At 46.0% G+C, this 13,308-nt stretch overlaps 1 non-coding gene across 1 annotated transcript; it reads right to left on the bottom strand.

Annotated features, from left to right (window-relative positions):
- Nucleotides 1–3,340: 3,340 nt before the first annotated feature.
- Nucleotides 3,341–3,412, bottom strand: Trnae-cuc (transfer RNA glutamic acid (anticodon CUC)). The gene has a single exon. It is a non-coding gene; the product is annotated as a tRNA-Glu (tRNA).
- Nucleotides 3,413–13,308: the final 9,896 nt, after the last annotated feature.

Here is a 13,308-nt window from a genome sequence, read left to right as displayed (position 1 = left end):
ATACCAACATACAAAAAAAAAGAAAAAAAAAGGCTACGAACTTATGCATCTATCTAATATTATAACTGATTTCAAATGGTAAGTTGTAAACTGCGTCACAACGAATTCCTAAACTATAATATTGTGTAATATTGACACTAATCACCTCACCTGAGTTGTGGCGGTACTCGGTGCTTCCACTTATTAAAGTGATTATTTGGTTGCAGTCTTAATTTTTCCTCAACTTAACATGGAACGTGTTGCTGAGAAGGTGGTATTGCAAAACAATATCATCTTCTGAGATCTTGAACTTTCCGAAGAATCACATGTCGAATTAGAGGATTTCAGGACGGCTATCACGAAAGCTGGAATTAAACTCTGAAGACGCATGTGGGATTCCAGAGTCAGTTTCACACATAAGATTTTTTTAGTAAACAGCAAGTAAACACCGGAGCAGGCACATGCGCGAGGGCACTTCTTACTGCGAACTTAACGCCGGGACTTGCGTCGCAGGCGAACGAAACGTGTGTTACATCTACATCTACATTCTATATTTATACTCCGCAAGCCACCCAACGGTGTGTGGCGGAGGGCACTTTACGTGCCACTGTCATTACCTCCCTTTTCTGTTCCAGTCGCGTATTGTTCGCGGGAAGAACGACTGTCTGAAAGCCTCCGTGCCCTCTCGAATCTCTCTAATTTTACATTCGTGATCTCCTCGGGAGGTATAAGTAGGGGGAAGCAATATATTCGATACCTCATCCAGAAACGCACCCTCTCGAAACCTGGCGAGCAAGCTATACCGCGATGCAGAGCGCCTCTCTTGCAGAGTCTGCCACTTGAGTTTGCTAAACATCTCCGTAACGCTATCACGGTTACCATATAACCCTGTGACGAAACGCGCCGCTCTTCTTTGGATCTTCTCTATTCCTCCGTCAACCCGATCTGGTACGGATCCCACACTGATGAGCAATGCTCAAGTATAGGTCGAACGAGTGTTTGTAAGCCACCTCCTTTGTCGATGGACCACATTTTCTAAGGACTTTCCCAATGAATCTCAACCTGGTACCCGCCTTACCAACAATTAATTTTATGTGATCATTCCACTTCAAATCGTTCCGCACGCATACTCCCAGATATTTTACAGAAGTAACTGCTCCCAGTGCTTGTTCAGCTATCATACACTCATACAATAAAGGATCCTTCTTTCTATGTATTCGCAATACATTACATTTATCTATGTTAAGGGTCAGTTGCCACTCCCTGCACCAAGTGCCTATCCGCTGCAGATCTTCCTGCATTTCGCTACAATTTTCTAATGCTGCAACTTCTCTGTATACTACAGCATCATCCGCGAACAGCCGCATGGGACTTCCGACACTATCTACTAGGTCATTTATATATATTGTGAAAAGCAATGGTCCCATAACACTCCCCTGTGGCACGCCAGAGGTTACCTTAACGTCTGTAGACGTCTCTCCATTGATAACAACATGCTGTGTTCTGTCTGCTAAAAACTCTTCAATCTAGCCACATAGCTGGTCTGATATTCCGTAGGCACTTACTTTGTTTATCAGGCGACAGTATCGAACGCCTCCCGGAAGTCAAGGAAAATAGCATCTACCTGGGAGCCTGTATCTAATATTTTCTGGGTCTCATGAACAAATAAAGCGAGTTGGGTCTCACACAATCGCTGTTTCCGGAATCCATGTTGATTCCTACAGAGTAGATTCTGGGTTTCCAAAAACGACATGATACGCGAGCAAAAAACATGTTCTAAAATTCTATAACAGATCGACGTCAGAGATATAGGTCTATAGTTTTGCGCATCTGCTCGACGAACATTCTTGAAGACTGGGACTACCTGTGCTCTTTTCCAGTCATTTGGAACCTTCCGTTCCTCTAGAGACTTGCGGTACACGGCTGTTAGAAGGTGGGCAAGTTCTTTCGCGTACTCTGTGTAGAATCGAATTGGTATCCCGTCAGGTCCAGTGGACTTTCCACTGTTGAGTGATTCCAGTTGCTTTTCTATTCCTTGGACACTTATTTCGATGTCAGCCATTTTTTCGTTTGTGCGAGGATTTAGAGAAGGAACTGCAGTGCGGTCTTCCTCTGTGAAACAGCTTTGGAAAAAGGTGTTTAGTATTTCAGCTTTACGCGTGTCATCATCTGTTTCAATGCCATCATCATCCCGGAGTGTCTGGATATGCTGTTTCGAGCCACTTACTGATTCAACGTAACACCAGAACTTCCTAGGATTTTCTGTCAAGTCGGTACACAGAATTTTACTTTCGAATTCACTGAACGCTTCACGCATAGCCCTCCTTACGCTAAGTTTGACATCGTTTAGCTTCTGTTTGTCTGAGAGGCTTCGGCTGCGTTTAAACTTGGAGTGAAGCTCTCTTTGCTTTCGCAGTAGTTTCCTAACTTTGTTGTTGAACCACGGTGGGTTTTTCCCGTCCCTCACAGTTTTACTCGGCACGTACCTGTCTGAAACGCATTTTACGATTTCCTTGAACTTTTTCCATAAACACTCAACATTGTCAATGTCGGAACAGAAATTTTCGTTTTGATCTGTTAGGTAGTCTGAAATCTGCCTTCTATTACTCTTGCTAAACAGATAAACCTTCCTCCCTTTTTTTATATTCCTATTTACTTCCATATTCAGGGATGCTGCAACGGCCTTATGATCACTGATTCCCTGTTCTGCGCTTACAGAGTCGAAAAGGCCGGGTCTGTTTGTTATCAGTAGGTCCAAGATTTTATCTCCATTTTCGGATAGTGCACTCAGTATAATGTCACTCGATGCTCTGTCCCTACCTCCCGTCCTAAACATCTGAGTGTCCCAGTCTATATCCGGTAAATTGAAATCTCCATCTAAGACTATAACATGCTGAGAAAATTTATGTGAAACGTATTCCAAATTTTCTCTCAGTTGTTCTGCCACTAATGCTGCTGAGTCGGGAGGTCGGTAAAAGAAATCTACAGTGGAACCCGAAACCCCACCACCCTAAGGCGCAAGTCGAGGAATCTGCTGCTTGTCTTGATGCTATGAACGTCAGTTAACGCAGTTTAAGGCTAAAGTGTTATTAATATATTTGTTTATTCAATATTTATAGCGAACCGAACTTTGTGATGGTGGGTTGTACGGGTTTCTCCTTCACTTCAGATGATACTGTAGTTACGTCACTGATGGAGCCATCATTATGCTTGAGTTTCAAGCGACAGCATGAGTTTTCTGTAACACTGTTGTAGTGTCAGAAACAATTAATAATGATAAATACACATTTCGGAAAGAAATATAACAGTACTCAACTATGAGCAGTTATGTACTTCTGTTGTGTGTTGCAGAATAAAATTTTTCCGGTACCGGGAATCGAACCCGAGCCTCCTGGGTGAGAGCCAGGTATCCTAGCCACTAGACCATACCGGAGATAGTTTGCAGTTCTACCAGCAACGTAGAAATTCTTAGGACAGACTAGTCTGCGTTGCCTTAAACTGAAAGTAAGAATGACGCCCACGGCCGACTTTGTCGAATTCGGACGTAGTATATTTTTGGGCGGCGCGTGTCTGGGCACGGCAAGCTGGCTTCCTGTGGATCAGGAAGGATAAATATAGCGAGCAACCGGCAAGGAGGACCTCGCCATCACCAAGTAGGGCTGCCTCGGCCTACGGAAGCTGCCATCTTAATTTCTTGTCTCTTAAAGGCAACACACTTTTAATCTCAAAATTAGCAAGAATTTATAATCGAGTGTTTTGTGTAAGCATAAGTAAACCTCTTTCGCATTCACACAGTCCACTCATGTTAGTAGAAGTAGCTGTTTGTGCATCGAATCGGATATCGGATGACGACGATCCCCCCGTTTCGTCATGTTTCGCCACTGTGATTCAGAAAAGGGTAAAAGAGAGGTGATGTGTGGTGTAAAGACTTCGTAAAGAGACGAGAACCTGTTCTCTCATTAAGATACTCTGAGCTGAAGATACACTCCTGGAAATGGAAAAAAGAACACATTGACACCGGTGTGTCAGACCCACCATACTCGCTCCGGACACTGCGAGAGGGCTGTACAAGCAATGATCACACGCACGGCACAGCGGACACACCAGGAACCGCGGTGTTGGCCGTCGAATGGCGCTAGCTGCGCAGCATTTGTGCACCGCCGCCGTCAGTGTCAGCCAGTTTGCCGTGGCATACGGAGCTCCATCGCAGTCTTTAACACTGGTAGCATGCCGCGACAGCGTGGACGTGAACCGTATGTGCAGTTGACGGACTTTGAGCGAGGGCGTATAGTGGGCATGCGGGAGGCCGGGTGGACGTACCGCCGAATTGCTCAACACGTGGGGCGTGAGGTCTCCACAGTACATCGATGTTGTCGCCAGTGGTCGGCGGAAGGTGCACGTGCCCGTCGACCTGGGACCGGACCGCAGCGACGCACGGATGCACGCCAAGACCGTCGGATCCTACGCAGTGCCGTAGGGGACCGCACCGCCACTTCCCAGCAAATTAGGGACACTGTTGCTCCTGGGGTATCGGCGAGGACCATTCGCAACCGTCTCCATGAAGCTGGGCTACGGTCCCGCACACCGTTAGGCCGTCTTCCGCTCACGCCCCAACATCGTGCAGCCCGCCTCCAGTGGTGTCGCGACAGGCGTGAATGGAGGGACGAATGGAGACGTGTCGTCTTCAGCGATGAGAGTCGCTTCTGCCTTGGTGCCAATGATGGTCGTATGCGTGTTTGGCGCCGTGCAGGTGAGCGCCACAATCAGGACTGCATACGACCGAGGCACACAGGGCCAACACCCGGCATCATGGTGTGGGGAGCGATCTCCTACACTGGCCGTACACCACTGGTGATCGTCGAGGGGACACTGAATAGTGCACGGTACATCCAAACCGTCATCGAACCCATCGTTCTACCATTCCTAGACCGGCAAGGGAACTTGCTGTTCCAACAGGACAATGCACGTCCGCATGTATCCCGTGCCACCCAACGTGCTCTAGAAGGTGTAAGTCAACTACCCTGGCCAGCAAGATCTCCGGATCTGTCCCCCATTGAGCATGTTTGGGACTGGATGAAGCGTCGTCTCACGCGGTCTGCACGTCCAGCACGAACGCTGGTCCAACTGAGGCGCCAGGTGGAAATGGCATGGCAAGCCGTTCCACAGGACTACATCCAGCATCTCTACGATCGTCTCCATGTGAGAATAGCAGCCTGCATTGCTGCGAAAGGTGGATATACACTGTACTAATGCCGACATTGTGCATGCTCTGTTGCCTGTGTCTATGTGCCTGTGGTTCTGTCAGTGTGATCATGTGATGTATCTGACCCCAGGAATGTGTCAATAAAGTTTCCCCTTCCTGGGACAATGAATTCACGGTGTTCTTATTTCAATTTCCAGGAGTGTATATCCACGTGATTGTTATATTACTTCAGGAACGTTACACAAACCTATTTCAATTTCCTGTTGCTTGCAATACCTACGATTGAAACGAAGGGTACAATAGTACCATCAAACGAAACACTGTCAGCGGTACTACGATTTATCGCGTGCTGCAGAGTCTATCAAGACTTCAAATAGGCATCTGTACATGTCTGCATTATGCAAGTGTTGACTTTTGCTTTCATGTCTTTTTGCCCCGGATTAATAATGACTTCGATTTAATTTTTTTCTTTTCCTCTCCTGTAGTTAAGTTCTGGGAGAATTTATCTTTGTAATAACGAAATGTTTGCCTCTGACACCCTCAGTTGCTTAGTATTTTGTTATAAGTATGGAACCTACCTCTTTGCCCCACTGTGGTAGCAGCTTGCAACAAGACAAGCTTTCCAGTAGTCAAATAAACTTATCCAGAAATTTTCAATGTTTTGCCTCATGTTGCATGAATAGTGCCCCCAAGAGGACTGCATTAGAACGCACATTTGCTTATGTAAGCCTGCTCGTTATTAGACTTAAGGCATATTACACTGAAGCGCCAAAGAAACTAGTACAGGCATGCGTATTCAAATGACTGAGATGTGTAAACAACGTCTATATAAGACAACAAGTGTCTGGCGCAGTTTTTAGATCTTACTGCTGCTTCAATGACAGGTCATCAAAATTTAAGTGAGTTTGAACGTGGTGTTACAGTCGGCGTACGAGCGATGGGACACAGCACCTCCGAGGTAGCGATTAAGTGGGGATTTTCCCGTATGACCATTTCACGGCATTACCGTTGATATCAGGAATCTCGTAAAACATCAAATCTCCTCCGTAAAAGGGACCAACGAGGAATGAAGAGATTCGTTCAACGTGACACAAGCGCAACGTTCCGCAAATTGCTGCAGTTTTCAATGCTGGGCCATCAACAAGTGTCAGCGTGCAAACCATTCATCGAAACATCATCGATATGGGCTTTCGGAGCCGAGGCCCACTCGTGTACCCTTGATGACTGCAGAACACAAAGCTTTACGCCTCAACTCGGTCCGTCAACACCGACATTGAACTGTTGATTGGAAACATGTTGCCTGGTCGGACGAGCCGCGTTTCAATTTGTATCGAGCGGATGGGAGTGTATGGGTATGGAGACAACCTTATGAATCCAAGGAACCTCCATGTCAGCAGGGGGCTGTTCAAGCTGGTGGAGGCTCTGTAATGGTGTGGGGCGAGTGCAATTGGAGTGATGTGGGACCCCTGATACGTCTAGATACGACTCAGGTGACACAGACGTAATTATCCTGTCTGATCACCTGCATCCATTCATGTCCATTGTGCATTCCGACGGACTTGGCCAATTCCAGCAGGACAACGCGACACCCCACACGCCCAGAATTGCTACCGAGTGGTTCCAGCAATACTCTTCTGAATTTAAACGCTTCCACTGGCCACCAAACTCCCCAGACATGAACATTATTGACCATATCTGGGATGCCTTGCAACGTGCTGTTCATAAGAGATCTCCACACCCTCTTACGGATTTATGGACAGCCCTGCAGGATTCATGGTGTCAATTCCCTCCAGCAGTACTTCATACGTTAGTCGAGTCGATGCCGCTTTGTGTTGTGGCACTTCTGCGTGATCGCGGGGGCCCTACACAATATTGGGCAGGTGTTGCAGTTTCTTTGGCGCTTCAGTGTAGCATGCGTGCAGAAGCTTGAAAGTCGATGAAGCCTGAGGCAGGTTTAACAGTCCAAATAGTTACGCAGAATTACATTGCAGTCAAATATACTTGCTCGCAAAGGTTGGTCATTCATGCTTGTCAATCTTGCACTTGCGCGCGTGGTCACCTTGAGTTGGCGTGCAACCGACAGAGTGCTTTGCTCTCTTTCTCTCTCTCTCTCTCTCTCCACCAGCTGTTTCCTCTTTTCCAGCCGAGTGGTTTTGTTCTGAATGGAGAGCCAATTGAGTAGTCTAGTTAATGCGATACAGACACTACAGCAACAACTGTATATAAACGTCCTGTGTTACAGATGGGTTTATAATATTAGTCTGCGAAACATTGTGACGGAAGGTACTTTTAATTGCATGATGAAAGCTCACCAGGCTAAATGTTATGTTACATTATGTTAACCGGGAACCTAGAAACGACGGAGAGGCTCCGTCCCCGCCGCAGCCGCAGTGGTCCACATCCCTACGACGACTACCGCAGTCCACTTCACCCCTTCGCCGCCCCACACCGAACCCAGGGTTATTGTGCGGTTCAGCTCCCGGTGGACACCCCCCCCCCCCCAGGGAACGTCTCACACCAGACGAGTGTAACCCCTATGTTTTCGTGGTAGAGTAATGGTGGTGTACGCGTACGTGGAGAAATTGCTTGCGCAGCAATCGCCGACATAGTGTAGCTGAGGCGGAATAAGAGGAACCAGCCCGCATTTGCCGAGCAGATGGAAAACCGCCTAAGAACCATCCACAGACTGGCCGGTTCACCGGACCTCGACCCAAATCCGTAGGGCGGATATGGTCTAAGACCACAGGCTTTAAATTCTCTTTGGAGAAGATTGTTTGTGTAGATTTTAACCGTTCCCGTTCTCTTTTTAATCTCCCTGTTTTAAAACTAGGAGACACTGTTCTCACCTTTAAGGAAAACGTAAAATATCTCGAGCTTATTTTTGATGAGAAGCTCACATGGTTGCCACACCTAAAGGACCTAAAAGTCCGCTGTTTCAAGGCTTTAAACGTCCTTAAATGCGTCAGTCATAGGTCATGGGGCGCTGACAGGGCACGTCTGCCGCAACTTTATAAGGCCTTTGTGCGACCTCGACTCGAACACGGATGTCAAGCTTATGGATCTGCAAGACCTTCGTATCTCAAAATGTTGGATGTGATTCACCATGAGGGTATTAGGCTTTCAACGGGGGCTTATCGCACGAGTCCAGTTGCTAGTCTATGTGTCGAGGCTGGACAGCCTCCGCTGTCCATTCGGCGTCTTCTCCTCGTGGTACGGCAAACATACAGGGCCGAGTCCACTCCTATTTCGTTGGCGTCCAACACCTTTTCACAGCCGGCACTGGAACTTCTCTTCCGCCACCGTCCGAAGGCAACAAAGCCGTTTGGCATCCGTGCAAAGGAGAGTCTCGAGTCAGTACACCTGCAGGGCATTAAGGTCCTCAACCAGGGATGGAGTAGGGGATCTCCCTAGCTACTACAAAGGCCAAGATTACTTCTTGATCTGGCTGCTTACAAGAAGTATTGTACCCCGGACCACCTTTTTAAAATTAAATTTACTGAGACTTTAGACCGCCATTCAGATTTTATTACTGTTTACACGGATGGGTCTAAACAGGGGGATTTTATGGGCTGTTCTGCTGTGTTTTCCGATACTGTCCATAGGATAGAGCTCCCAGAGCAGATCTCAGTTTACTATGGAGAACTGTTTGCCATTCTGAAAGCATTAGAGCATATGCAACGACATCATGGCAAGAAATTCATCATCTGCTCCGATTCCCAAAGTGCTCTACACGCCTCTTGAACAGATGTACCCAGCAGATCGGCTGGTGCAAGAAGTGCAGGACGCACTCCTGCTCTTGCAAAAGCAGGGCAAGGATGTAATTTTCTGCTGGGTTCCAGGGCACACAGGAATTCCTGGAAATGAACTTGCAGACGCGGCTGCCAAGGTGGCTTGCTGCATCCCACTTCCTGCTCGCTGTTCCGTCCCCCTGGAGGCAGTAACATCATTCGTTACTCGGAAGGTCATGCGTTGGTGGGAGACTCAGTGGCTGGAAGTGAGGGATAATAAGTTGCGAGCGGTGAAGGATTCTGTCCGACCGTGGCTCACCTCCTTCCGACGACGACGAGCTGAGGAAGTAGCCCTTACACGGCTTCGAATAGGACATTGTCCATTGACACATGGTTTTCTGTTACGTCGTGAGGAGCCACCAACGTGTCACATATGTGGGACACAGCTGTCGATACGACATATTTTAACTGAGTGTGTTTTATATGCGGGTTTGAGGGAAGATTTAAGTTTCCCACCAGACCTGCCCTCTATTTTAACTAATAATGAGGAGTGTGGCTAGAGTTTTACGTTTTTGTGTGATGTCTGGACTTCTTCCCAAAATATTGGGATTGAGATCTTAATGTGCTGTAAAGTGGTTTGGTCAAACAATTCTGCCTGTTTTGTACTGGTATTTTATTTTTAGTTTTATCTACCTGTTTCGATGTGCTGTGTCCAATCTTGAAATTTGAGCATTTACAATTCTCGCAAAGATCTGCTCTGAATTGATCCGTGTTTAACAGATCTTGGCAGCACTCGTCAACATTTATTTTGGGAGCGGGCGCTGATAACCTCGTTGTTGCGCACCCTAAATCACTAATCATCATCATCATCGTACCGGGGACCGACGCTCCTTCCCGCCCGGAAAGCCGTGCGTGAGACCGCACGGCCAACCGGGCGGGCCAGGGGCGAAATGTTAGTAACCGCTTTAAAACAGGAATCAGTACAGTACGATGGATCGTGGTAGAGACGTGACAGAAAGACAGATAGCAGCTCTCACATTTGTCCGCGACCATGATCCCTCTGCGAATGAAGTTGTTCGATTTGTTCTCGTATCAACGTCTGCTGTCCAATGTGTCTACGAGATATGATGTGCCAGTCGCAGCCAACTAAACCACCGTGAGAATAGTGGCTTTAGAAAGGAACTGACCTAGGAAGGTCGGAGACGAATGCCACGGTCTATCGGGACAGTTGCAATCAGGAAACGCTGCTGTCAATCAGTGCAGGTCCATCTCAACATTGCGAGGGCATCTGCACTCATTGGACATTTGGAGTAGGGAAAGGTGAGGTTTCGTGAATAATTTCAACTTTTTGGGCCCCAAAAGGAGAGTAAATACGTAATTATGCATTTTAAGTTGAGTTTCTTTTGATTAAGGTATATATCTTCGAGAACTGGTCCGCCTCATTGGAAATAGCAAAATTTATAATTTTGAAACGACGAAAAAATTAAAAGTTTTGGCTCTATTTGTTTTGTAAATGAGTCTACCTGAATCAGTGTAAACTGTCACACAGCCGCACACAATATGGAAGATTATAATTTTAACTGTTCCAGTAGATGTTACGTGCATTTCGCACAGCCGACTTGGACATGTCCAGCATCCCCCATATAACTTCATGAAACCAAGCTTTGCACTCATCACACCTCAACCGTCCCCCTTTGTTCACAGATTTAGGGCGTTAATATTAGAGTTTGCAGAAACTACAAAGTATGTTTTATTGATCCGACTCAGCTTCAGGTGATGATAAAGATGAATCCTCTTCTGGACTTTTTCTCTGCCTCGTGATGACTGGGTGTTGTGTGCTGTCCTTAGGTTAGTTAGGTTTAAGTAGTTCTAAGTTCTAGGAGACTGGTGACCGTAGATGTTAAGTCCCATAGTGCTCAGAGCCATTTTCTTTTGGACTTCATTGTTTGTCTTGAACATTCAGCGCATTTCTGCAACCTTCGACCGTCTTTCTTTTTCAGTTTTCAAAATGTAATTTTCTCTCTTGTAAGACGGAGATGAGCTGGCGAAGTCAGATGGCAAGCTGAATTTTTCTCTCTCCTCGCACTTACGGTACCCGTGTCGTTGGGGTTGGCAAAACTGAATAAAATAATAATGGTGATGATGATGGTTTGCTGAACTATGACTTCCCGAAATCTTGGAGTTGCAGGGCGTGGACTTATGTGTGATACCGTGGTAGCAGGGCGGTACTTATCAATGAGGGATGTCGACGAAGGAAGGAATTTGCGTTATTTTATTTGGTTGGAGTTGAAGGGGAAAATTCGTATGCACTCCACTCCCTTCACAGTGTTTACTGCATTGGACCGACGTGGAAAATTTTACCGAAAACAGATTTTGTAGTGGAAGCTGAGTAGTTATCTGTATAATTAGGCTACAGATATAGTTTAATAAAGAAGAAGTAATACAGATTATATTCCGATTCAGAAAGCACCCGGAAGGCTGATTCTCGTAGCCCAATTACGTTATTATGTTTTAAGTGTAGGCAGTTGCTCAAATTTGTAACAGAGTTGTTCTGTTGACCGACTTAGTTGGTGCTATACAACTGGTAGTGGAAATATTTATAACCGGCATTCATGCTGTGTTTCAATAACAACCTTATTTTAAACAGAATTAAGAAGTTAAAATGTTCTAGGTTGTTAGGCCGCGTCATATTTCTTCAGACAATAGACGTTCCGACCCCTCTGCTGGGATCTTCTTCAGGTCTTCTGGTGCCCCTTATAGATTGGTCACTCTCAAAGAACAGTGTCGCCTTCTCATGTATAGGGGAGTTTTCCCCGCACTTTTGCTGGAGAAGTGGGATTATTGGTTTGAAAAGTCTTGGGCTACCATTGGTCGGCCATCGTCATTGGATGGTAAAGAAATTTTCCCGCGCTAATGTCGAAGAAGGGAGGCTTATTGGCTAAAACTTCTGCGACTGCCATTGGTGGGCCAACGTCATTGGTTAGAAAGGTATTTTCTCGCTTTTACACTAGCTGTGAGTTACTGCCCGAGGCAGGATTCGGACCTGCGACAGTAGCGGTCGCGCGGTTTCGGACTGCAGCGGCCGGCCGAATCCTAATTGATCCGCATCTCCGTTTAATCCACATCTCCTTCACTTGTGAATAGTGCTAGAGAACCATTGCCGCTAAAATTTTTACTAGAACTTAAATGGTGTCAGATTGGAGGAATAATCTACTACCAGCCATTTCTGAGCCCGCTGACTTGATGCTCACATTGAATAAAGTGACTGGTGAGGCTGTGTACCCGGGAGAGCTTGTCGAAGCTTTTGAAAATATTCCAGGATGCTCAGGCATAGGTGTTAATGACGTAAATGACTGGCTGTGAAATGTTAATGTGCAGTTTGGGCGATCACGAAAGTCATCTGCTTGTACGTCTGCTGACCGTGATGGTGGACTATTGACGAAGTTGGCACTCAGTCCGAATACATACAGAGCCAACAAAACAGCTGAAAAATGTAGTGGTCTATTTTGAACACCCGGCGGAAGCAACTTCGGGCAAATTGATGCTGGTGAACGCTTGCGTTACCGTACTATAGGCTACATTAGCGATGCAATAGGCTGGCTCAGAGAAAACTGATTATTACAGCGTACGAAACTCAGTTCTTTTAATTCATGTCTATTTACTTTAAAATAAATGTTACGTGCGTGTTTTCGGCATTTAACCAATGACATTCTGGTTTTTCTTAATTTCCCGATTATCCGGATTTTCGATAATCCGGATAAACTAGGTTTCAGCTTACTCCACATAAAGGAGGTTTAGTGTAGTTATAAACATCTGTTTCGTGTGACCTGTGTATAGTGTGTCAGTCAGCCACTTTTCTGTATCATCTTTTCAATTATTTTCTTCCCTCTAGTTTTGACTGTTTTTGTTCCTAGTGCCGTCTTCAGGCAAATTATCTTATAGGTGCTTTCGCTTCGCTCATGTATTCCAGTGTGGTAAGCTTTTCTCAGGGGTATCCCACAGTACTTGTCTCATTTCACTTAATATCTACAGTGCGTGATCGGAACCGTTGTTCTCGGGGGTGGGCGGGGGTTGAGGGAGGTAACTTTGCTTTCTGGGTCAGAGGTATGTGCATGTTACACGGACGACGAGGGGACATGTGTACATCTGCCAGTGATCCTTCACTAATCGGTTAAGTTCTGCAACCATTATGCATGAAGATGCCGAGTGATTTCAAGAAATTATTTGACATCTGCCTTTGTACCTATAGATTTCAGCAATAGTTTTATTACTCTTCCTTAACTTCCGGTTGTACATTAAGGATCTTCCATCTCTTATATTTATGTCCGCTTAAGTGAGCCTAACGTTAATATAAGAATTTGAGAAGAAATTTTATGTAAATATTTGTAGAAAAAAAAT

The sequence above is a fragment of the Schistocerca cancellata genome, chromosome 10 (genome assembly GCF_023864275.1).
Source record: "Schistocerca cancellata isolate TAMUIC-IGC-003103 chromosome 10, iqSchCanc2.1, whole genome shotgun sequence".
Lineage (NCBI taxonomy): Eukaryota > Metazoa > Arthropoda > Insecta > Orthoptera > Acrididae > Schistocerca > Schistocerca cancellata.
The sequence above is the reverse complement of the archived record's forward strand: the minus strand, read 5'-3'. Positions and strand labels throughout refer to the sequence as shown.